Below are 26,648 nucleotides of genomic sequence, written 5' to 3'. Positions count from 1 at the left end.
CTAATTAACATTGATATATTATTAATTAAATTCCATACTTTACTCAGACTTCCTTTATTTTTGCCTAATGTCTTTTCTCTCTTCTAGGATCCTACCCGGGATACCACATTACATTTACTAGTCATGTCTCCTTAGGCTTTGCTGGTCTGACACTTTCTTAGACTTTCCTTGGTTTTGATAACCTTGACAGTCTTGAGGTACTGGTTAGGTATTTTGTAGAATGTCCCTCAACTGGAATTTGCCTGATATTTTCTCATGATTAGACTGGAGGCGGGGCACCGTGGCTTACACCTGTAATCCTAGCACTTTGGGAGGCTAAGGTGAGCAGATCACTTGAGGTCAGGAGTTCGAGACCAGCCTGGTAAAATGGCAAAACCCAGTCTCTACTAAAAATATAAAAATTAGCCAGGGATGGTGGCGTGTGCCTGTAGTCCTGGCTACTTCAGAGGCTGAGGCAGGAGAATCGCTTGAACCCAGGAGGCGGAGATTGCAGTGAACCGAGATTGCACCACTGCACTCTAGCCTGGGTGACAGAGCGACACTCCATCTCAGAAAATAACAACAACAACAACAACAACAAGAATAGAGTCATGGGTTTTGGGAAAGAAGGCCAGAGAGGGGAAGTGCTATTCTCATCACATCGCGTCATGTCACGTTACGTCACGTCACGTCACGTCACGTCACATCACATCAAGGGGATACACTATCAACATAAGTTATCACCGATGAGGCCAAAACCTTGAGCTCCTAGGTGAGGCAGCGTTTGGCAGGTTTTTCCACTGCAAAGTTAGACATTCCTCGGCCCGTGCTGTTTCCATATTGTGCTTTTTGGAAGGAAGTCACTATGCACAGCCCACACTTAGGAGTGGGGAGTTCATGGCCCACTTCCTTGAGGGTGAAATAATTTATAAAAATTATACTAAATTCTTCTTCAGAGGAGATTTGTTTCTGTTCCATTTATTTATTGAATCATTTACTTAAATCAGTGTGGACTTAGGGATATTTACTTTACATTTAAGTATTTTCCAACTTTCCAATTAAGTATTTTCCAATAATTGGAGTTATTTTCCAACTCCAATTCCACTTTTTTTTTTTTTTAAATAGCATCTCACTATGTTGCCCAGGCTGGAGTGCAGTGGCATGATCATGGCTCACTGCAACCTCAACCTCCCCAGGCTCAGGTGGTCCTCCCATCTCAGCATCCTGAGTAGCTGGGACTATAGGTGCATTCCACCACGCCCAGCTAATTTTTGTATTTTTCTGTAGAGATGAGGTTTCACCATGTTGCCTAGGATGGTTTTGAACTCCTGGGCTCAAGCCATCCACTTGCCTCGGCCTCCCAAAATGCTGGGATTACAGGTGTGAACTCCTGCGCCTGACCCAACTTTAATTCACTTATTTTGTTGTTCAAATCATTCCAGCTTTGGCCACTGAGAGTGCTTTCAATTGAGTCCTGTGTCTCTTTGACATACTCCATCATTGTGTGTGTGCGTGCGTGTGTGTGTTTACGCACTTCCTTATTTGGTACATATGATTTTACCATGAGCTTTCATATTAAAATTAAGTAGATCGGCTGGGCAAGGTGGCTCACGCCTGTAATCCCAGAACTTTGGGAGGCCGAGGCAGGCAATTCACGAGGTCAGAAGATCGAGACCATCCTGGCTAACATGGTGAAACCCCGTCTCTACTAAAAATACAAAAAATTAGCGGGGTGTGGTGGCGGTTGCCTGTAGTTCCAGCTACTTGGGAGGCTGAGGCAGGAGAATGGTGTGAACCCAGGAGGCAGAGCTTGCAGTGAGCCGAGATCACACCACTGCACTCCAGCCTCGGCGACAGAGTGAGACTCCATCTCAAAAAGAAAAAAAAAAATTAAGTAGATCTGGGGGTTGGGGATGGGGAAGGATAAGAACTCCTTTGAAGTCTGAGGAGCTATCATTACTATTATTTTGACAAAAGCCTATCCTTCCTAAATGATCATTTCTATATTTTTATTACAAAAACGTCCCTTTTCCTTCCATCTACAGTAAAAAATTCTTCATTCTCCTTTTAGCTGGAACTTCCATCAAAAAGCGTGGAGCTTGGGTCTCATGTAGCACCTAACACCCAGGGACCCTCCATTTAATAACTTCTTCAGCCTAACACTTGAGTTACTACAAACTTCACTTGTTTCTACTTTTACAAATTTTGCAAATTTGAGTTGCTAAGCTCCATGACAACAGAGAGATTGTCTTCTTATTGTATTTTTCAGAGTTTAGCTGTATTCATTTTCTATTGCTGCTGCAACAAATGACCGCAACTTTAGTGGCTTAAAACAACATATACTTATAATCTCACACTCCTGCAGGTCAGAAGTCTGACCTGGGTCTCAGCAAGCTAAAACCAAGCTGTCCGCAGGGCTGCCTTCTTCCCAGAGATCTTAGGCAAGAATAACTTCCTTGCTCATTCAGGTTGCCCACAGAACTCAATTCCTTGTGGTTGCAGGACCGAGGTCCACGTTTCCTTGTGGGCTATCAGCTGAAGGCTGTTGCCAGCTCCAGTTCCTGGCTTATTGAGGCTGCCCACATTCCCTGGCTGGGGATCCTCTTTCTCTGTCTAAAAGGCAGCAATGGTGGGTGTGATCCATTTCATGCTTTGAATCTCTTCTGCCTTTCTTATATTTCTCTGACCTCTGCTAGGAAAGATTCTCTGCTTTTAAGACCTCATGTGATTGAGTGTACCTGGAGAATGCAGGATAATCTCCCTATTCACAGGTTCCAGGGAATGGAACCTGTCTTGGGGCAGGGGCCATTATTTGGCCTATTCCATCAGCACAGTGTCTACATATCACAGGCATTCAACAAATGACTAATGACTTTAATGAATGAAAGAGCTAAAGAACACTGCAAGCTGAGTGCACATTAACCGGAGATGCACAGTTCTGCTGCTGTGCTGATATTTTGCTGATTAGAAAGTATCCTATCCATGAAAAACTAATTGTTTGCTGGGCAGAAAGCATGACAGTGTAGGATAATGAAAGCAGCTCAGATTTCTCTTTGGCATTTCAGTGAAACAAGGTTCTTGGTCCTGGGTACACATTAGAATCAGCAAGGAGCTTTTACAAAATATCTATGCCAAGGCCCCTCAGAGACCAATTAAGTCAGAATCTCTGGAGGCATTGCTATCTGTTAAAAACTGCCCAGGTGATTTGAAAGGGCAGCTGGGGTTGAGTCACTGGCTTAGAATTAGCCCTGTCTCAGCCTGGGCAACACAGTGAGACCCCATCTCTACAGAAATTTTTCTTTTAATTAGCCAGGTGTGGTGGTGCATGGCTATCGTCCCAGCTACATGGGAGGCTGAGTCAGGAGGAACATTTGAGCTCAGGAGTTTGAGGCTGCAGTGAGCCATGATCATGCCACTGCACTCCAGTCTGAGCAACAGAATGAGACTCTGTCTCAAAAATACTACTACTACTACTAATAGCCATATGTCACAAACGAGGACTGGCAACTTTTCTCATTCTATTGCCTTTTGTTAAGGACTAAATTGTGTCCACCCCAAATTTCTGTGTCAAAGTCCTAACCTGACAGTACCCCAGAATGTGACTGTATTTGAAGACAGGGTCTTTAAGGAGGTACTTAAATGAAAACAAGATCCTTAGTGTGGGCCCTAATCCAATCTGGCTGGTGTCCTTATAAGAAAAGGAGATCAGGACCCAGACACACATGGAGGGAAGACCACATGGAGACACAGGCAGAAGGCAGTCACCTGCAAGCCAAGGAGAGAGGTCTCAGATGAGACCAATCCTGCTGATACCTTGATCTCAAACTTCCAGCCTTCAGAACTGTAGGAAAATAAACTTCTACTGTTTAAGCCACCCAGTGGCTTGGTTATGGCTGCCCTAGCCGACTGACACAGATTTGAAGTACCAGGTGCCTTTGAGCTTCCTCAGTGAGTGCAAGTTCCTGGGGGTGGGACTTGCTTTCTCACCTTCATTTCCCTGATGCTTATCAGGCTGTTTGAATATAGCTATAGTTCAATAAATACAATTAAAGCAGCTGTGACTCTGGGCTTATGTCCCAGCTCTGCCACTAATTGGCCATGTGATCTTGGCTAAGTTAACAAGCTTCGGAGTCTTCATCTGAAAAATGCCACTCCATGAGAGTGCTGAGATAGTGTGTGACGGAACCGTGCTGGGAAATCTACCCAGATCTTTCCACAGCCTGCCTGATTTTGATTTGGATATGAAGGCTTATTAGGTACGTATTGAATGAATGAACAATGTCACAGAGCAAACCATGCAAACCTTTTATTCTATCAGCTCAGCTATATTTTAAAAGTTAGTTTTATAATACCTTTGGTCTCCTCCAAGTTAGTTTCTCCCTTTTTCCTCATGTTCATTGAGTGCCTCGGGCCAGTTTGTGAATATCATGTCGCAAACAAAACTCAACAATTTCACACTCCATCCTTAAACAGTAAGTGGGTACAACCCTTTTGCAAAGCAATGTCAAATTATGGGTGAACTGAGGTCAGGAGTTTGAGGCTACCCTGGCCAACATGGTGAAACCCTGTCTACTAAAAATACAAAAAAAAAATTTAGCCGGGTGTGGTGGCAGGCAGCTGTATTCCCAGCTACACGCTGGTAATTCTCAGCCTGAGGCTGAGGCTGAGGCAGGAGAATCGCTTGAACCCGGGAGGTGGAGGTGGCAGTGAGCTCAGATTGCGCCACTACACTCCAGCCTGGGTGACAGAGTAAGACTCTGTCTAAAAAAAAAAAAAAAAAAATTATGGATGAAAAGTCTTTAAAATATTCATGCCCTATTATCCAGAAAATTCACTTCTGTTACTCACTTCTGAGGAAAAGCTGCTAAATACAGAAATAGTTTTATCCATAAGTAGATTACTTATAGCATTATATATAACTGAAAAAAACAGTGAAAATCTAAATGTCCAGTAAGGGGGGACAAATAAAATATAGTACATGCCCATTATAGACTATGATGGAGCTATTAAAATTGTGGAAAATGTTTACATGATGGCAGTTTCTTAAGGAAAAGATATAAAATATACAGGTTAAAAATGCATCTGCTGGGCATGGTGGCTCACACCTGTAATCTCAGCACTTTGGGAGGCAGAGGCGGGCAGATGACTTGAGGTCAGCGGTTCGAGATCAGCCTAGCCAACATGATGAAACTCCATCTCTACTAAAAATACAAAAATTAGCTGGGCGTGGTGTTGCACGCCTGTAATTCCAGCTACTCGGGAGGCTGAGGCAGGAGAATCACTTGAACCTGGGAGGCAGAGGTTGCAGTGAGCTGAGATTGTGCCACTGTACTCCAGCCTGGGCGACAGAACGAGACAGTCTCAAAAAAAATAAAATAAAATAAAAAGCATAAAGGTAAGGCTGGAAGGCAATCCAACAAGGTACTAATAAAGTGGGTGCCTTAACAGTGGGCGAAGAGTGATTTCCCTCCTGACCTTTGCTGCTCTGGCCTCCTGACTTTTTTCTATAATGAGCATATACTACATTTATCATGGGAGAAAATAGAGTTAATATAAAACAGCCAACAATAAAGAACAGAAACAGGACCCAGGAGACCTATTTTGCTTAAGGATTCAGCTATTCCATTACAATGCTTGGGAATGATCAAACACCATTTAGCTAATGACATTGCCGCAGCGTAACAACATCCCTCCCCAGAAGGTTTTCCTGATGTGGGTGTAAAGCACATCCTAAGGAAGCCACGGTGCTTACAGGGAGGCAAAGGACAGAGGCTGCCAAGTGCTGCTTCAGCAACTTCTCTTCTATCCCTGTTACAAAACATTCTCCTTAATTAATTTAACAGAAACCTGTCGATGAAAGTCAATATTTACATAAACGGGAAATTCTGATAAGGCACAAATATTATTCTTATTCTTTGCAGCATGCTCTCCATAGCAGTTCCTACCTCGGTAGTGAGCCAGAAACCTAGACGTCGGCTGGTTGCCTCCCTCACCCTCATTGTCATGTTCAGTCCTTCAAGTCCTAGTGACAAGGGACTCCAAATTGTCCTCCAGTCTGTCCATTTCTCCTATGGCCAATGCCACCACCATCTCTCCCTCAACAACTGCAATAACCTCCCAAGCTACAGACTGCAATGGGTGTATTTATCCAATTCTGTACCCTCCTTGTATCTAGGAAGTAACTAACTTGCTTTTGATTTTGTGGGCTCATAGGCGGAAGGGACTTGCCTTGTCTCAGATGAAACTTTGGACTTGGACTTTTGGGCTAATGCTGGAATGAGTTAAGACTTTGAGGGCCTGTTGAAAGGGCATGATTGTGTTTTGAAATGTGAGGACATGAGATTTAGGAGGGGCCAGGGGCAGAATGATGTGATTTGGCTTTGTGTCCCCACCCAAATCTCATCTCTCATCGTAAATCCCATAGATTTAATCCCATAATCCCATAGATCGTGGGAGGGACCCAGTGGGAGGTAAATGAATCATGGGGGGCAGTTGCCCCCATGCGGTTCTCATGATAGTGAGTGAGTTCTCACAAGATCTGATGGTTTTATAAGCGTCTGACATTTTCCCTGCTGGCACTCACTTCTCTGTCCTGCCACCATGTGAAGAAGGACGTGTTTGCTTCCCCTTCCACCATGATTGTAAGTTTCCTGAGGCCTCCCCAGCCACTTAGAACTGTGAGCCAATTAAACCTCTTTTCTTTATAAGTTACCCAATCTCGGGCAGTTCTTTATAGCAGCGTAAGAACGGACTAACACAGTAGATAAAACTCAAAGTAAACTCTTTTGGGGAGACTTGGTCATCCTCACTGGAATAGTGCACAGACACACACACATCACATATGGAATACTATGCAGTCATAAAAAGAACAAGATCACATCTTTTGTGGGAACATAGACGGAGCTGGAGGCCATTATCCTTAGCAAACTAACACAGCAACAGAAAACCAAATACTGCATGTTGTCACTTATAAGTGGGAGCTAAATGATGAGAACACATGGACACAGACAGGGGAACAACAGACACTGGGGCCTACTTGAGGGTGGAGAGTGGGAGGAGGGAGAGGAGCAGAAAAAATAACTATTGAGTACCAGTCTTAGTACCTGGGTGATGAAATAATTTGTACAAAAAACTCCTGTGACACAAGTTTACTTATATAACAAACCTGCACATGTACCCCTGAACCTAAATTTTTTTTTAAGTTAAAAAATAAACAGAAGGCCAGGTGCAGTGCTCCACACCTATAATTCCAGCACTTTGCGATGCCAAGGTGGGTGGATCACTTGAGGTCAGGAGTTCAAGACCAGCCTGGCCAACATGGTGAAACCTTCTCTCTACTAAAAATACAAATATTAGCCAGGCATGGTGTTGGGTGCCTGTAATCCTAGCTACCTGGGAGGCTGAGGCAGGAGAATTGCTTGAACCTGGGAGGCGGAGCTTGCAGTGAGCCAAGATCATGCCACTGCACTCCAGCCTGGGCAACAGAGTGAGACTTGATCTCTAAATAAATAAATAAACAGAAAATGACAGCCATCCTAGTGGGTATGAACTGGTATATCTCTGTGGTTTTAATTTGCATTTTTCTGGTAACTAGTTCTGTTTATGTGATGATTATTTATTGATTTGCATATGTTGAACCAACCTTGCATCCCAGAAATAAAGCCTACTTGATTGTGGTGGATTAGTTTTTGATGTGCTGCTGGATTCAGTTTACAGGTATTTTATTGAGGATTTTTGCATCAATGTTAATCAAGGATATTAACCTGAAGTTTTCTTTTTTTGTTGCATCTCTGCCAGGTTTTGGTATCAGAATGACCCTGGCCTCATAGAATGAATTGGGGAGGAGTCCTTCCTCCTCAATATTTTGGAATAATTTCAGTAGGAGTGTTACCAGCTCTTCTTTGTACATCTGGTAGAATTCAGCTGTGAATCCATTTGGTCCTGTGCTTTTTTTTGGTTGGTAGGCTATTTATTACTGATTCAATTTTGGAGCTTGTTATTGGTCTGTACGGGGAATCAGTTTCTTCCTGGTTCAGTCTTAGGAGGATGTATGTGTCCAGGAAAGTATCCATCTTCTTTAGGTTTCCTAGTTTGTGTGCATACAGGTGTTCAAAGCAGTTTCTGATTGTTATTTTTATTTCTGTGGGGTCAGTGGTAACATCCTCTTTGCCATTTCTAGTTGTGTTTATTTGGATGTTCTCTCTTTTCTTCTTTATTAGTCTAGCTAGTGGACTATCTATCTTAGTAATTTTTTCAAAAAACCAACTCCTGGATTTGTTGATCTTTTGAATGGTTTTTCATGCCTCTACTTTCCTTCAGTTCAGGTCTGATTTTGGTTATTTTTAAAAATGAAAATAACAAGTGTTGGCCAGGATGCAGGGAAACTGGAACTCTTGTGCATTCCCGTGGGGATATAAGATGTTGCAGTTGTTGTGGAAAACGGTATGGCAGTTCCTCAAAAAGTTGAACAGGATTATCATATAACCCAGCAATTCTACTCTTAAATATCCAAAAATATTGAAAACAAGTACTCAAACAAATACATGTACACGAATGTCCATAGCAGCACTATTCATAAAAGCCAAAAGGTGGAAACTCACATGTCCATAAACTATAAAGCACTGAATCATGCTACAATGTGGATAAACCTTGAAAACATTAAGCTAAGTGAAAGTGTAACCCAGAATCCTGGAATTTTGGGTATGCACTGTGAAAAAGAACATACTTGTAACTGTTGCATCTTAAGTTCTTGATGTTTCAAAAAAGTTCCAGGAAGAAACTCAGCCCTAGAAAACAAACGTGGGTTGGATCCAGAGATGCCTGGGTTGGAGATGAACTTTGCCCAACTCCCCTCATTACCATACTAAACTCTCCTCCCAGGGAAGAGCTTGCTTATTCACCATTTCCTATACACATATGTAGAAGCATGATCGGTGACGGTGCCTTCACTGCATTTACTCTACCTTTACGTACAATGACTCAGCTACCAGCCCAATAAAAGCCCTGTTTTCACCATTATTTGGGGAGGCACTGCTTTGGGAACTATCCCAATGTTCTTCTTACTTGCTGCAAGTAATAAAATCTCTTTGTTAAGTCCTCCTTGGTTGTAGTCATTGAGCTGTCACTGGCCAAGCAATCGAACCCACCTGTTGTGTGGGTAAGAAACGGAGCCAGACACAAAGGTCACATATTGAAGGATTCCATTTAATGAGAACTGTCTAGGATAGATAAATCCATACAGACAGAAAACAAGTTGGTAGTTGCCAGGGGCTGAAGGGAAGAGTAAATGAGGAGCAACCATTCAAGTGGTATGAGGTTTTCACTGGGGGCAATAAAAATGCTTTGGAACTAGATAGAGGTAATGGGTGCACAACACTGTGAATGTACTAAGTACCACTTCATTGTTTACAAGTGGTCCCCCCTTACGTAAGGTTTTGCTTTCTGAGGTTTCAGTTACCTGTGGTCAACTATGGTCCAAAATATTAAATGAAAAATTCCAGAAATAAACAATTCCTAATTTTTTTTTTTGAGACAGAGTCTCGCTCTGTCTCGCCCAGGCTGGAGTGCAATGGTGCAATCTCGGTTCACTGCAGCCTCCACCTCCTGGGTTCAAGCGATTCTCTTGCCTCGGCCTCCTGAGTAGCTGGGACTACAGGCACACGCCACCATGCCTGGCTAATTTTTGTATTTTGAGTAGAGATGGGGTTTCATCATGTTGGCCAGGCTGGTCTCAAACTCCTGACCTCAGGTGATCCACCTGCCTCAGCCTCCCAAAGTGCTGGGATTACAGGTGTGAGCCACTGCACCCAGCCCAATTCCTAAGTTTTAAATTGAGTGCCGTTCTAAGGAGCATGATGAGACCTCTCACTGTCCCACTCTGTCTTACTTCGGACATGTTCATCCCTTTGTCCAGCTGTATACACTGCTGCCCCTGAGTCAATGAGTAACAATCTAGGCTATCAGATCCACTGCTGCAGTGCTTGTATCAAGTCACCCTTCTTTTTCTTAACAATGGCTCAGAAGCATGACAGTAGTGATGCTGGCTATTGTTATAATTGTTATATTTTATTCTTAGTTATTGTTGTTAATCTCTTACTGCGCCTTATAAATTAAACGTTATTATAGATACGTATGTGCAGGAAACACAGTATTATATAGGGTTCAGTAGTATCTGAGGCTTGAACCATCCACCTGGGGTCTTGAAATAGATTCTCTAAAGATAAGGGAGGAATTACTGTATTTTGACGTGGTTAATTTATGTATGCACATTTCACTTCAATTAAAAAAATAAGGGTAATATCTCCCAGTAGGAGAAAAGATGAGCGCATTTGCTTGCAACCCCTTGTAAGACTGGGGATTTCTTGAGCAGTTGTGACACAGACCCGTGGGGCATGCTGCATTCACCTTGCCTGCTGTGCATGGCCTCCTGGGAATTGTGGGGCAAGGGGAACCTTTGCAAACCCGAAGCTCACGCTGCCTGCTGTGTTGTAATGAGCGGTCTAAATCCACTTGGGCTTGTCTCCTTTCCCAAAGCATCCATGGAGGTTTGGTGAGCTGACCTAGCCGGGGCCTGCTGCTTACAGGCTGCTTGCTGCTTGACAGCCCTCATTGTCCCCTGATATACATGAGCCAACAGGGCACACGGAACTTCCTTTTCAGGGATGCGGTCTGCCATAGCAACTGAAAATTGCTGTAACTGTGCAATAGTTTATAACTAAACTGTGCAATAGAAAATCTCAACCACAGCCATGCTTGTTTTTGCCCCCATAATGCTGAGAATATTTATGAGCAAATTGCCAAATACTTGGTGACTTAGTGATATCCATTCAGACAGAAGACAGATTTAAAGGCAGGCTTCAAACATCTTCAGGAGACTATTGCCTGGGAAGGGAAAAAAGGACTCCTTTGAGTGTTCTTATGTTTCTATCTGTGTGGTTATGTGGCTACGATATATGTGAAGAAGAGTGCAAACAATAAATGTAAAAATTCATCAAGTTGTATACTTAAGATTTGTATCCTTGACTGTATATGGGTCATATCTCAATAAAATTTTTTTTGGCAGGCAGGCATAGAAAAATATGCTTGGAATCATTCCATTTAATGAAAACAAAGCAAGCAAACAAACACACAAAGAAACACAGAACCCTCTGGAGCAGTTTAAACACTGCATCAGAGCAAGATGCTGCTCCTTAGAATGAGTAGTGCAATGACCATGCATTACAACAGTGGTTCTTAATCCTGGCTGATTGAAAATCACCTGAAGAGCTTTTAATAAATACCAATGCCTGGGCACCACCCACAGAGATTCTGATTTAATTGCCTGGGCATAAAAGAACACATTATAGCTCCCCAGGTGGTTTTATCAGGGTGGACAAACCATGGCCCACAACCTAGATCGGCCTGTCGCCTGTTTTTTGTTTTCTTTTTTTTAATAACACGTTATTGGAACCCACCCATGCATGTTCATTTATGTAAACTCATGGCTGCTTTCAGGCTACAGTTGCAAAGTTGAGCAGTTGCAACAGAGACCATATAGTCGGCAAGCCTGAAATATTTGCTGGCTGGCCCTTTACAGAAACGGCCCCTGGGTCAGACATCTGAATTGAATGTGGAGTTTATAAAACACAAGAAGATGTTCAGCACCACCTGGAACCTTCTGACTCCAACTCTCCAGGATGAGGCTTGGGCATGACTTCTCTGTAAGTTTCACAGGAGATTTTTCTTGGGGATCCCCTGGTTCTGAATTAGGGCCCTTGGTGCTTTGTAGTGATGCAGTTCCCAGTGGAGCCCAGTGACCAGCAGGAGCGGGCTGGCTCTTCCAGAATCACGTGAGGAACATCTACCACTCAGATCCCCAGTAATTACCCTTCAGAGATTCACACTCAGTCGCTCTGGGGAAGGGTCCATCTACTGCTGTTATAAACAAACCAACCAACAAAACCCCAAAACAACGAAACCCCAAAACTCCTCTCTGTGTTTGGGACCATTTACAATCAGGAGCTGAAATGAGACCAGGTCCCAGTCCCAAAATTTTGAAGGTGCAATTCCTCCTGGTTGCCAGAATCTGCACTGGGTTGGTAGAAGTGATTTGGATCGGACTTTGGATTTAAATGCAAACAAGAGAGCTGGTTTTGCCCAGGCCACAGTTGGAGGGCACTCCAAAGTCTCTGCTCTGCAAAGAAAGTGAGGTGAACCTGCACCTGCATGCAGAAAGAGGGGCCACCTAGCAGAAGGGGAAACCCACACTGCGAGGCTGCTACCTGGTGAGCACCGGCGATGCTCAACTAGCAATGAAATCCCTCAGGACAGCCACTGCCATCTCTTTCCAGGAGAGAAACCAACAACCTAGGTCTCATTCTCAAGGATGATGCACGGGAACACCCAGAGAATCAGGATCGTACACCTCCTGGTGGTGGAGACACAAAGATGCATGGAACAAAATCCCTGCCCAGAGGCTGTAATTAACATACATGAAAAAAGACTGGGAGCAATATACATGTGCAAGCATCTACCTTAGATCGCAGGTGACCTCCGTGGTCCTGAGAATGGGGAAGGTCTACTGTTAATTAAGGCCAGGCTTAACCAGGCTTTCCCAGGAACGAAGGAATTTCTAGTTAGGTTGACACCATTTTCTCAAACTTGGCTGCCCCTTAGAATCACCTGCAGAGGTTTTAAAATCCCGAAGCGGAGGTCATGCCCCAGACCACTTAAATCAGAATCTCTGTGGGTGGCAACGAGACGTCAGTAGTTGTTAAAGCTCCTCAGGTGATTCCAATGTGCAGCCAAGTTTGAGCGCCCTGGTCTACACCCAGAGAAGTCCAAGGGGGTCTGGGTGCAGAGAGAAACAACAGGAAGCTTTCTGGAGCCTGAGTATAGATACGTGGTGGAGGGCAGATGGCTTGAAGTACACACAAGTCCACGAAGGGCGGCAACAACTATGATGCTCTAGATAGAAATTGGAAATAAATTGGCACAGCTAAGGGGATCCACTGGGAAGTGAGCCAAGATACTCAAGGAAGAGCTGCAATGAAAATTCGAGTTTGCTTTTTCTTTGGTCTAGGGCATTTTGGCCCCACCATACTTTAGGGAATAATTTTAGACTTACAGAAAAGTTGCAAAGATAGTACAGAAAGTTCTTGTACATCCCTCTAGTTTTCTTTTTCTTTTGTTCTTTTTTTTCTTCTTCTTCTTTTGAGACAGAGTCTCACTCTGTCCTCCAGGCTGGAGTTCAGTGGCGCAATCCTGGCTCACTGCAACCTCCGCCTCCTGGGTTCAAGAGATTCTCCTGTCTCAGCCTCCCAAGTAGCTGGGACTACAGGCACATGCTACCATGCTCGGCTAATTTTTGTATTTTTAGTAGAGACGGGGTTTCACCATGTTGGTCAGGCTGGTCTGGAATGCCTGACCTCAGATGATCCTCCCAGCTCGGCCTCCCAAAGTGCTGGGATTACAGGCATGAGCCACTGTGCCCGGCCCCTCTCAGTTTCTTCTAATATTAAGATCTTACATTACCATGGCACATGGGTCAAAACTCAAAACACCACCATTAGTACGTTACTACCCACTAAACTCCAGATTTCATTTGGATTTCACCTATTTTTCATCAATGTCCTTTTTCTGCTCCAGGATCCAATCGAAGATGGTGCACTGATTCAGTCATCAGGTTTCATTTGTACCCCACCATTTTCAAACACTCTATTTGATTCAATTGGTGCTTTAAACTTAAGAACATTTTTGTTTTGTCTTTATGAATATATATTTTCGTCCAAATTTTACCACTGAAGAAATTTTATTGAGACAGTCTTTTCCTCAGTGAATTCCATTACAAGCCACTTTAACTCTTTCAACAATTTTTCCATGCAGGTAAACCAGTACCATGTTTTTCCATTTAAAAAAAAACTTTTCAACCAGGTGCAATGGCTCATGCCTGTAATCCTAGCACTTTAGGAGGCTGGGGAGAGAAGACTGCTTGAGCTCAGGAGTTAAAAGACAAGCCTCGCCTGGGCAATATGGCAAAACCCTGTCTCTACAAAAAATATAAAAAATTAGCAGGGCATGGTGGCACACATCTATGGTCCCAACTACTCAGGAGGTTGGGGTGAAAGGATTGCTTGAGCCCAAAACGATGAAGCTGCAATGAGCTGTGATGACACCACTGCCCTCCACCCTGGGCGACAGAGCAAGACCCTGTCTCAAAAAAAAAAAAAAAAAATCTTTTCAACAGATTTTTTTTTACAATAAATTTTACCAAAAATATTTGGTTCATCAATTACTTTTTGTCTATATGAATGCTGTCCCTCATGGTTTTTGACAATCTGAGTTTACTTGGATGATCACATTTCCACCAAGATCAATTTTCCTGAGTCAAATTCTGCATATCCAGATTTGCCAAGATGTGATCCTTCTATTGATTTAAAAAAACAATTTTACCATGTGCATTTTTCCTTCTGTTGCTTTTACTTCATTTGAGTTTTCTATCACATTTAATTTTTTGCAGTTCAGTTGTTGTACTTTTCAACTTTACCATGTTTACTTTCTGTAGTTTCTCATTTGCAACAATTTTTTTATCACTTGCAATTTTAACTATTATATTTCCTTTTGTGTTTTTTCTACCGATAATATTTGCAGCGACGACTACAAGATTGATGATTTGCATTGTTTTTAGTTGAGCCACGGAAGAACTGAATGGCTCTTCTCAGACACTCTAGAGATGCTCTACTGGCCGGGATGAATCAACTGTATTGCTCATCCAGTTCTTCTGGATGTTTGTGTTCACACATGAACCAGCAGAGCAAGAATAGATGATGAGTCAAGTGAGTGAAATGATCTGCTTCATTTAAAAAAACTTTTTAAAAGCTTCCCTTGGTGGGTGGGAGTCCCTGCATATCAGCAGCACCGCCTTACCCACGGAACACAACGTAAATGGCATCGCTAGAGATACGCAGGACGGTGCAGGAATGTGAGAAAAAGGTAAGAAGGGCCAAGGAGAACGAGCAGAGCAAGATGTTTGGCTGAATTCCAGGCAAAGACACAGGGACCAGACATGGTGCTGAGGCAGAGCCTTGATCTAAGAGAAGACGTCCCAGCTCCCAGAATTGGGATATAAGTTCAGGGTGGGGCCAGCCCCAAGGTTGATTTTCTGCTGAACAACTAGCCTAGGATCCTTAGACTCCCTGGGAGGAGTGGATTCTCTCTTAAGAGCCTGGAGTGTGGCCCAGTGACCCACCTGTGAGGGACGCGTGGAAGGGGTGGGGCCAGAATATTACTAGAGAAGTCGATTCACCTGAAGAAATCAGCCACCTTATTTATTTAGGTAAAAAATAGTCACAAGAGAAGGTTTAGCTGTAATACTCTATGGTAAGCAACTGCCTGCACAGAGGGAAAGTGGCTTTATTGTTGTGGCCAAGCCATCTGGGGCAGTGTTGTCACAGAGAGGGACATTCTGCATCTAGAGACGAAAGGGCTCAGCCCCTTCTCCAGATGCCCCAGATAACCTTCTCCAAAGAAGTGCAGGTCAACATCTTTCTGCTTGGTCTCAGGACAACAAATGCGAACATTTCACTGTCTTCCATACTGTCCTCTCCCACTGCCAGACTAGAATCAATGAAATTCACAGCAAAAGGGCACAGCTGGGCAATAATTGGGCTTGAGTAACAACTAACAATTCCCCTCATTCTTTCCCTGAGCTAATCAACCACATCTCCTAGAGCCAATAAGGAGAGGTCCTCTTCTCTGTGTATATGTGAAATGTAACACATTCGGGGAAAAAAGTGAATGAATGTATAAGTGGCTTGAGCATCTTTGTAACTAATACCCAGTCAAGAAATAGAAAATTTCCAGAACCTCAGTGGGTGGCCAACTCTCCATCCTCTATCTGACACCCCAGGGCAGTTTCTTGACTTGCACAGAATCTGAGATTTGGACGGAGAACTAGAGCTTTGTTTTGCAAAGATCCGCAAGATCTGGAGATGTCTAGAAATGAAGTTGGGGTTCTCAACTTAGTGGCTTTAAGGCAACATTCAGGGAATTATGTATTAATAGGCTAATGCAGGGAGTTCCTGATCAGGGGGTTCAGAGTGAGACTCAGAGATTCAGGGATTTTTTTTTTTTTTTTTTTGAGACAAAAGTCCTGCTCTTGTCGTCCAGGCTGGAGTGCAATGGCGCCATCTCAGCTCACTGCAAACTCTGCCTCCCGAGTTCAAGCAATTCTCCTGCCTCAGCCTCCTGAGTAGCTGGGATTACAGGCACCTGCCACCACGTCCAGCTAATTTTTGTATTTTTAGTAGAGACGGGGTTTCACCATGTTGGCCAGGCTGGTCTCAAACTCCTGACCTCAGGTGATCTGCCCGCCTCGGCCTCCCAAAGTGCTGGGATTACAGGTGTGAGCCACTGCACTTGGCCACGGATATGCATATCTGGTAAGTACCCCAGAAGATTCAATAGTACGTGTTTCTCAAAGACATGCCACTTTAGAAAGACATGCCCTGAATCCACAGACACTTAGCTCAGGAGGCACTGTGAGACTCCTTATGTCCTTGCTACTCAAAGTGTGGCTCCAGACTAGCAGTAGTGGCATCACCTGGAATGCAAAATCCTGGGTCCCTTTCCAGAGCTCCTGAATCAGATGCTTTTTTTTTTTTTTTTGAGACGAAGACTCACTCCGTCGCCCAGGCTGGAGTGCTGTGGCATGATGTCGACTCACTGCAACTTCTGCCTCCCGAGTAGCTGGGATTACAGGTGCCTGCCACCACGTCTTGCTAATTTTTGTATTTTTAGTAGAGATGGGGTTTTACCATGTTGGCAAGGCTGGTCTCGAACTTCTGACCTCAAGTGATCCACCCGTCTTGGCCTCCCAAAGTGCTGGGATTACAGGCATGAGCCACCGCACCGGCTCAGGTGCATTTTTATACGGTCTTGCTGGTAATCTGCATGCACATTAAAGCTGTAGTAGCACACCTCTGGGTTCCTTAAAGACAGTTCTCAACAGGGGCAACGCTGCCCCTACAGGGCATTCAGGAAATTTGAGTTGGGCAGGTAGTTTGGCTGTCACAATGATTGGCATTTAGTGTGGAGGGGGTAGGGCTGTTACATGTCCAGCACATTAAATAAATATCCTGGCCAGGTGAGGTGGTTCATGCCTATAATCCCAGCACTTTGGGAGGCTGAGGCAGATGGATCACTTGAGTCTTGGATTTCAAGACCAGCCTGGGCAAATGGCGAAATCCTGTCTCTACAAAAAACACAAAAATTAGCTTGTCGTGGTAGTGCATGCCTGTGGTCTCAGCTGCTCGGGAGGTTGAATGGGAGGATCACCTGAGCCCGGGAGGTTGAGGCTACAGTGAGCCGTGATTGCACCACTGCACTCCAGCCTGGGTGACAGAGCAAGTCCTTTCTCAAAAAAAAAAATTAAAGGGCCAGGCACTGTGGCTCACGCCTGTAATCCCAGCACTTTGGGAGGCTGAAGCAGGCGGATCACGAGGTCAGGAGATCGAGACCATCCTGGCTAACATGGTGAAACCCCGTCTCTACTAAAAAATACAAAAAAATTAGCCGGGCGTGGTGGCGGGCGCCTGTAGTCCCAGCTACTCGGGAGGCTGAGGCAGGAGAATGGCGTGAACCTGGGAGGTGGAGCTTGCAGTGAGCCGAGATCACACCACTGCACTCCAGCCTGGGCGTCAGAGCAAGACTCCGCCTCAAAAAAAAAAAAAAAAAAAGGAAAGAAAAGGAAGTCCTGCATCGTGTACAACTTCCAAATGTCTCACTGGATATTTATGTATACATGTCTGCATTTATCTGAGCCTAGAACCTAATTCTTTTTTTTCATCTATAGGTTTTTTTTTATTAGAAAAGAAATTAAACATTCTCACTAGAGACTGAAGAATGAAATTAATAATCTTACAAGTCTAGAAGGAGGCAAACTTCATAAGGGATTCTTTTTTTTTTTTTTTTTGAGACGGAGTCTTGCTCTGTCGCCCAGGGTGGAGAGCAGTGGCGCAATCTCGGCTCACTGCAGGCTCCGCCTCCCGGGTTCACGCCATGCTCCTGCCTCAGCCTCCCAAGTAGCTGGGACTACAGGCGCCTGCCACCACGCCCGGCTAATATTTTTGTATTTTTAGTAGAGACAGGGTTTCACCGTGTTAGCCAGGATGGTCTCGATCTCCTGACCTCGTGATCTGCCTGCCTGGGCCTCCCAAAGTGCTGGGATTACAGGCGTCAGCCACCGCGCCTGGCCCAAGGGATTCTTAAGTTTTCAAAGCATTGGGGGCTCTTTCACAGATACACTCTTAGGGTAGGGGGCTGTAAGTTTTCTCAGATGTTTTACATTTTGTGCTTTAATTTTTGCTGGTACTCTAAATCAAATAAATACACAGTGTTCAGGATTATCTGGATGGCCATCTTAAATAACAGAGTGTTCTACACGACCACAGCCTCTGCACTTGTGCCTCTGATCCATTTGACAGCAAGACCAACGATGCTTAACTTTTGATATGATTTCTCCAGTTGAGTCCTGAGACCTTACACAGAACTGCTGAACATTTCCTATGAGATCTGTGAGAGGACAAGGTGGACAACACTGGTTCAGAGCAGTGATTCTCAAGGTGGGATGGGATGGGGTGGGGTTGAGTCTCTGGAGAGATGCAGTAGTTTGAAAGAACACATTCAAAATACCCACTGATTTCATAACACCAACTCCATAAAGTCAAGTGGAAAAATGATTTCAGCTAATGGGCAGTAGCAGAAAACCAACCAAGGATTCATCATTGTGGAGAAGGAGTCTGTAGAAACATAGTTGAAAAACACTGGCTTAGACGCAGAGGCATGCTGACACGTGGAGAACAGTAAGAAATGCGTGCCAAAGAGAAAGAACAATTGAGGGTGAGTGAGCGAATCCTAGGCCAGAACTTGTCACAGTCTTCTGAAAACCAAAGAGCACATCAAGAAGAAAACCAAGATGGCCCATCAACCTTCTTGGCCCCATGGTCAAGAGCAAGTTGATCCACTTTTAAATACTGAGGCAAAAGAAGACAAAAGCTGTTTGTGTCCCCCAAATTCATCCACCAGGAAGTGCTGTCATCACATGCAATGCCATCCAGCTCTTGAGGAGGAAAGTCAGCGTGTGGCCTGCTCTGTGGTTACTGCAAAACTCCAATCTGCTTTAGCCACGTCAGCAGTTCCCCACTCTATTGCATAGTGACTAGATCACTGCATCTGCCTATACAATCTTTACCGATAAAGACTCAAGGCCCCATTCTTGCTCCCGTGAGCTGTTCCAAATAATCTTGAATCTTGTTAGTGTGGTTGGTGGCTGTGATCTCGACAAATTCCAGAAGCCCTTGTTTGATGGGCAGTTGACTGAGGATCTCTTGGGTCCTCCTGCAGAATGGGAAGGTGGGCTTGATGAACACAACCACCTTCCCAGGCTGGATTTTGTAGTTCACACACTCTTGAGCCATGCCGACAGGCTGCGGTCTCCCTGGGAAGAATCCTCAGTTGTAGGTATTGCATGGGTATTGAGCCGAACCTAATTCTTGTTTTACAAATGAACACACTCTTTGTTTTTGCACAATTGTAATGTTTACTGAAATTTCCAGGCAGGCAACTGCCCTATAAGTTGAGGGAAGGCTCAACATGTATATATATATATATTTGAGACGGAGTCTCACACTGTCGCCCAGGCTGGAGGGCAGTGGTGCCATCTCGGCTCACCGTAAGTTCTGCCTCCCAGGTTCACGCCACTCTCCTGCCTCAGCCTCCCAAGTAGCTGGGACTACAGGTGCCCGCCACCGTGCCCGGCTAATTTTTTCTATTTTAGTAGAGACGGGGTTTCACCATGTTAGCCAGGATGGTCTCAATCTCCTGACCTCGTGATCTGCCCACCTTGGCCTCCCGAAGTGCTGGGATTACAGGCATGAGCCACCATGCCCGGCCAACATGTACTTTAAGAGTAACCAAATGTGCACCATCTCAGGCAATCTCATCATGGACAGTAAAGCGGTGGTGTGCAGTACAGAGCACCTGTGTCAGCCTACCTGTAGGTACAAACACCTGAGCGCTTCATTATAGCCAGACCCTAGCATTTATATATTTATATACTTTTTTTTTTTTTTTTTTGAGATGGAGTCTCAGTCTGTCTCCCAGGCTGGAGTGCAGTGGTGCGATCTCAGCTCACTGCAACCTCTGCCTCCTGGATTCAAGCGATTCTCCTGCCTCAGCCTCCCGGAGTAGCTTGGACTACAGGTGTGCACCACTACTCCCAGCTAATTTTTGTATTTTTAGTAGAGACGGGGTTTCACCATGTTGGCCAGGCTGGTCTGGAACTCCTGGCCTCAAACAATCCATGCGCCTTGGCCTCCCAAAGTGCTTGGATTACAGGTATGAGCCACTGCACCCAGCCTATATTATTTTACTATAAATGTTTTCTGTTGTTTATTCTTTTATAATTAGGGCAGTATAATGTCTTTCTAAAATATATGTATAGTTTATTTTATCTATAAAATTTCATTTCAGGATAATAAATATTTATAAAATTTCATGATAGTATCATAATTTTTTTTTTTTGAAGACATAGTCTCACTCTGTCACCCAGGGTGGAATGCAGTGGCGAGATCTCGGCTCACTGCAAGCTCTGCTTCCTGAGTTCAAATGATTCTCATGCCTCAGCCTCCCGAGTAGCTGGAATTACAGGCATGAGCCACCATGCCTGGCTAATTTTTGTATTTTTAGTAGAGACAGGGTTTCACCATGTTGGCCAGGCTGGTCTCGAACTCCTGACCTCAGGTGATCCACCTGCCTCAGCCTCCCAAAATGCTGGTATTACTCGTGTGAGCCACTGCACCCAGCACCTTTCTTATTTTGCATATTAGTATGTGATGTGGAAAACATTTCAGATGGTAGAGTATGTCAAAATGAGATCTCTTTAGAAGTTCTGTGTTTACTGTGGGGCCTTATGGCATCCAGCTCCTAAATTATTTTTGACATAAAAAGGGAGTTGGCAGGTATTATAGGAGTTGAGCAGAACTATTCTGATTGAATCACCTCACTTTTCAAAGGCCTTGAAACCCAGGGAGATGGAATGCCCAAGGTCACAGGGATAACTAGCGTCAGAAGAACCAGACACCCATGAATTCAGACCCAACCAGGACTTCGCCTCCTGCCACCAGCACTGCCGGCTCAGCCTGCCCAGGTCTCTGGAGGGCTCCCTGTCTCCATAGAAAACCTCCTTCTATGCCCCTGCTTTTGCCAAGGCCTGGACAATGATTTGGAACATCATGCCGTCTTACTAGGAAGCACAAAACCTTTGTCGGACTGTTATTATTATTTTTAACCTAGGACCTTTTCTTTTGTATGCAGAAATTACAGCTATAAAATAAACAGATCCCTTGTGCCTGGCTCTCTTTGGACACAAATTGCTGCCTGTCCTTGTCTGTTTAGAGTTGGATTCAAGGGTCTTCAAGAAAAATGGCCAAAAGGAAAAAAAAAAGCAACTTCCTTGATTTGGGGAGACAATGGATTTTGTAGCTAAAGACTCAAAGCTTGGGACTCTAACCCATGAGTACCCTAGTACCCTCAATGACCGCAATCCAGGGCCACAGGGTGGGTGGTACTTAGTTTGCATACACAGAATGTCCCCATCAACTGTATAAAAACTTGTGCTGCTCCAATGTTGGTTGTTCTGTCACTTGATTTATCCTGTATATTAAAGTCAAGGGACCCCTTTTTCCTCTAACATCTGTGATTTCAGGCAAGGACTCTAGAGGGAATAAATGAGGTGAGGACTACTTCACCAAGGGGGTGAGAGAAGATCTCATGTCTTCAGGTGAGGCTGAAGATGGGGACCCAGTTTTATAAAAAGCTGAGAGAAGAAAAGGGCTGAGAGAAGAAAAGGGCCTAAAGCAGAAACAAGCTTGGACAATCAGGAGACAGGAGACCAGCGTGAATGAGAGACACGGTGCTGCTGAATGCCTTGGATGGATGGATGGACTCAACCTCACCCTATTTATGTAACCCATTTACCTAATGTAGCAAAATGGAGTTGGAAAGTAGCTGATCCTGGCTGGTGGCTCATGCCTGTAATCCTAGCACTTTGGGAGGTTGAGGCGTGAAGATCACTGGAGGTCAGGAGTTTGAGACCAGCCTGGCCAACATGGTGAAACCCCATCTCTACTGAAAAACAAAAATTAGCCAGGCATGGTGGTGCATGCCTGTAATCCCAGCTACTTGGGATGCTGAGGCAGGAGAATTGCTTGAACCTGGGAGGTAGAGGTTGCAGTGAGCCAAGATCGTGCCACTGCACTCCAGCCTGGGTGACAGTGTGAGACTCTCTCAAAAAAAAAAAAAAAGAAAAGAAAGTAGCTGATCCCCAAGTTCAAGACAGTGACACCTCATATGGAAAGGGACCCCCGAGACTCTTCCACCTTCCTTGCCCAACCTGGGTAGGATGGCGTCTCCCTTGGGCTTAATCTGACCATCCCAGGAGGATATGTGGCCCAGGAAAGAAACAGAATGCACATCACCTTTGTGAAACAATTCTGGCAGGGTTCATCAAGTGATCACACAAAGCCTTCAAAGACATAAAAAAGATACTATTATCAAGCAAATCCCAAGAGTCCCCAAAGACAGGAATGTATGTGTGACAGGGACAAGGTGTCTTATTGCCTTCTGAGTGCTGCTGTGCCAAGAGAGAAAATGGTCTCCAGACAATGTGTTCTCAGTGAGGTTTCCAGACACTCATCAAAGAATGGCCTATATGATCATAGATTTCAAAGTGTTACTGTTTCAGGAGGGGAAAAGGGGTCTGGAGAGAAGGCCCAGAAACCACGCAGTTCCTGACACCCAACAAGAATGCAGGGAGGGGCCAAAAGGCATTCACAAGAGGAGGAGGCACTCAGGGACATGCCAGGCTTTTATTCCAAGGTGTCCTTGAGGAAGAACAAGATTAGGAGGCTCGGCTGAGGAGAGAAAAATTCATGTCAAAGGAAAATTGAGTAGAGGAGCGAGATGAGTGAGTTGTCAGAAAAGGGTAAGATCAGGAGAGAAAAAGAGACAAGAGAAGTTGACTCCTGCCCAACAGGAATGTGAAGAGGAAAGACAGGGTCTTCAGGAAGCCTAGAGACTGATCTTATACATCTGGGTATGGCCCATGTCTCACTGAGCTGCTGAGAATGGAAGCTGAAAGGGCAAAGTCTTTAGAGGTAGGAGATACACTTAGAGATCTCTCTGGTCCAGGAGAGAGAGAGAAACAACAACAACAAAAAACTGTCTGGGCCTGGTGCAGTGACTCACGCCTGTAATCCCAGCACTTTGGGAGGCCAAGGCAGGCAGATCACCTAAGGTCCCGGGTTTGAGACCAGCCTGGTTAACATGGTGAAACCCCGTCTCTACTAAAAATACAAAAATTAGCTGGGGAAGGTAGTGGGAGCCTATAATCCCAGCCACTCAGGAGGCTGAGGCAGGAGAATCGCTTGAACTCGGGAGGTGGAGGTTGCAGTGAGCTAAGATCACGCCATTGCATTACAGCCGACAAGAGCGAAACTCCGTCCCCCAAGAAAAGAAAACCTGTCTGTCTCCCTGGGGTGGACAGGATGCTCTAGTTTTATCTGTGTTTGAATCTCCAAAAATACCTGCATTATTTTTCATGGGAAAAGGTCCTGGATAAAATAACTCAGATTGCCCTTAAAATCCCACAGATGCTGGCGAGGCTGCAGAGAAACGGGAACACTTGTACACTATTGGTGGGAATGTAAGTAATTTTGGCCACTGTGGAAAGCAGTTTGGAGATTTCTCAAAGAACTCAGAGTTACCATTTGATCCAGAAATCCTATTCCTAGGTATATATCAAAGGAAAATAGATCATTTTTCAAAAGAGATAAATGCACTGGTATGTTCCTCACCTTGCTAGTCACAATAACAAAGACACAGAATCAACCTAGGTGCCCATCAACAGTGGATTGTATTAAGACAATGTGGTATTGTACATATACACCATGGAATATTATGCGGCCTTAAAAAAGGACAAAGTTATGTCCTTTGCAGCAATGTGGATGGAGCTGGCAGTCATAATCCTAAGTGTATAACACAGGAACAGAAAGCCAAATACTGCACGTTCTCACTTATAAGTGGGAGCTAAACATTGAGCGTCCACAGACATAAACATGAGAATAACAGATACTGCAGACTACTAGAGCAGGGCGGGAGGGAGGCATGGGTTGAAAAACTACCTACTGGGTATAATGCTTATTACCTGAGTACAATACACCCATGTAACAAACCTGCACATGTACCTCCTGTATCTAAAATAAAAGTTGGGGGAAAAAAATCCCAGAATGTTAACAGAACTAAAATTCCCCCAAATCTAATGTCTAATACCTTAGATGAAAGCTTGGCAACTCAACTGGAAGACAGCAACCTACAGGGAGATAGAAAGTCAGTGTTAACATCTGAGACAGCACAGCCATAGTGACTGAGAAGCTCTGCGGAAAAGCACTTCCCAAAGGCTATGAGGAATAATGGGAGGAATTTCACAGGGGGTCATGGGAGAGACTCTACTGTCCGTGTCATTGACTCCCAATAACCAGGAAGGAGACAGGAGAGAAGACAACATCCTGAAGGTGGCTGCATGGGGTAGGGATTGAGATGATGGGTGCTGGAGTCCAGTCATCCAGGATCGAATCCTGCGTTTGCTACCCAGCATTGCAGCACAGGCAAGATTCTTACTTGATTCTTCTAAGCTTCAATTTTACATCAATTAATGAAGATACTATAGTTGACGGGAGAGTTATGAGCTGAATCTGCAGCCAGTGAGCTTTCTGTATGCTGGCTGGTGTTGTTACCAGCTCTACATCACAGTTGTACATTCCGCCTTAAAGGGAATTCCTGGAGCCCGTATAGATCTGAAGGAGTCCATTTCAATGGGGGGATTTCTTTTAAAAAAATTTTTATTTCCGGCTGGGCACGTTGGCTCATGCCTATAATCCCAGCACTTTGGGAGGCCGAGGTAGATGGATCACCTGAGGTCGGGAGTGCGGGACCAACCCGGCCAACACGGAGAAATCCCGTCTCTACTAAAAATATAAAATTAGCCGGGTGTGGTAGCACATGCCTGTAATCCCAGCTACTTGGGAGGCTGAGGCAGGAGAATCGCTTGAACCTGGGAGGCAGAGGTTGCAGTGAGCCAAGATTGCGCCATTGCACTCCAGCCTGGGCAACAAGAGCAAAACTCCATTTCAAAAAAATATATATATTTCCATAGGTTTTCGGGGGAACAGGTGGTATTTGGTTACATGAGGAAGTTCTTTAGTGGTGACTTGTGAGGTTGTTTTTTGTTTTTTTTGTTTTTTTTTTTTTTGGAGGAGTCTCACTCTGTCGCCCAGGCTGGAGTGCAGTGGTACGATCTCAGCTCACTGCAACCTCCGCCTCCCAGGTTCAAGCGGTTCTCCTGCCTCAGCCTCCTGAGTAGCTGGGATTACAGGAGCGCGCCACCACACCTAGCTAATTTTTTTGTATTTTAGTAGAGATGGGGTTTCACCATGTTGCGCACGGTGGTTTCAAACTCCTGAGCTCAGGCAGTCCATCTGCCTGGGCTTCCCAAAGTGCTGGGATTATACCACCACACCCTGCCAACTGGTGAGATTTTGGTGCACTCATCACCAAGCAGTATACCCTGAACCCAATTTGTAGTCTTGTATCCCTCTCCTGCATCGTACCCCATGGGAGAATTTCTGAATGTGATGCCCCTGCCCCCTCGTCTAAGTATTGGTTTTGCCATACGAGGACAACACACTGGTCCGGGACAAGATACAAGAGTGGAGACGTGCTGGGACTTCAGATCAAGATTTCAGAGAAATCAAATCTCCTGCCCATTTGGTGCCAGAAGCAATTTCAGAGAGAGACTGAACAACAGGGGCAAAAATGTATTTTGTGCTCACTGTGAAGCAGACATCGTTCCAAACACCCTGCCTATGTCACCTGGTCTACTCCTCAGAACAACTCTGAGGTGTGATTATTATCACCCCATGTTACAGACTGAGAAACTGAACAGGGGACTGAAGCACCTCGAATGACATAATTCCATCATATACTGCAACCTCCTTAGTTGTAAAGCACGTGGAAGCATCTGCTTGACTCAAATATCTCATGCTGGCCAGGCACGGTGGCTCACACCGGTAACTCCAGCACTTTGGGAGGCTGAGGTGGGAGGATTGCTTGAGCCCTAGAGTTCAAGACCAGCCTGGGCAACATAGTGAAACTCTGTCTCTACAAATAAATAAAACAATTGGCCAGGCATGGTGGGCACACACCTGTGGTCCCAGCTGCTCGAGAGGCTGAGGTGGGAGGATCACCTGAGCCCAAGAGTTGGAGGCTGCAGTAAGATGTGATCATACCGCTGCACTCCAGCCTGGGCGACAAAGCAAGGCCCTGTCCCAAGAAAAACAAACCAACCAACCTAGTGCTGAGATGCAAATACAATTTTAAAAGTTGCAGGTCTTCAGACTATTTTTCAAAGTCATTCCTCTGTTTCACATGGACAAATCAAAGTTATAAAAATAGCCACTACTAATCTGATGAAATTACTGCTTTCCTTTGTTCAATCCACTGCTTCACACTTTGCGGCCTCCCTAACATCCTTGGGACTGATTAGGCCTTCCTCTTCTATTAGGTAGGCAATGTTC

At 44.7% G+C, this 26,648-nt stretch overlaps 1 protein-coding gene and 1 pseudogene across 1 annotated transcript in view; both read right to left on the bottom strand.

Moving 5' to 3' along the window:
* Window positions 1-26,648, bottom strand: part of KCNK13 (potassium two pore domain channel subfamily K member 13) — a 123,903-nt gene that overhangs the window by 58,716 nt on the left and 38,539 nt on the right. The gene's annotated exons all lie outside the window — the stretch shown is intronic.
* LOC101147800 (glutaredoxin-1-like) lies at window positions 19,113-19,433 on the bottom strand (annotated as a pseudogene).

This window comes from Gorilla gorilla, chromosome 15, assembly GCF_029281585.2.
Source record: "Gorilla gorilla gorilla isolate KB3781 chromosome 15, NHGRI_mGorGor1-v2.1_pri, whole genome shotgun sequence".
Classification (NCBI taxonomy): Eukaryota; Metazoa; Chordata; class Mammalia; order Primates; family Hominidae; genus Gorilla; species Gorilla gorilla.
This window is presented reverse-complemented; position numbering and strand designations above follow the sequence as displayed.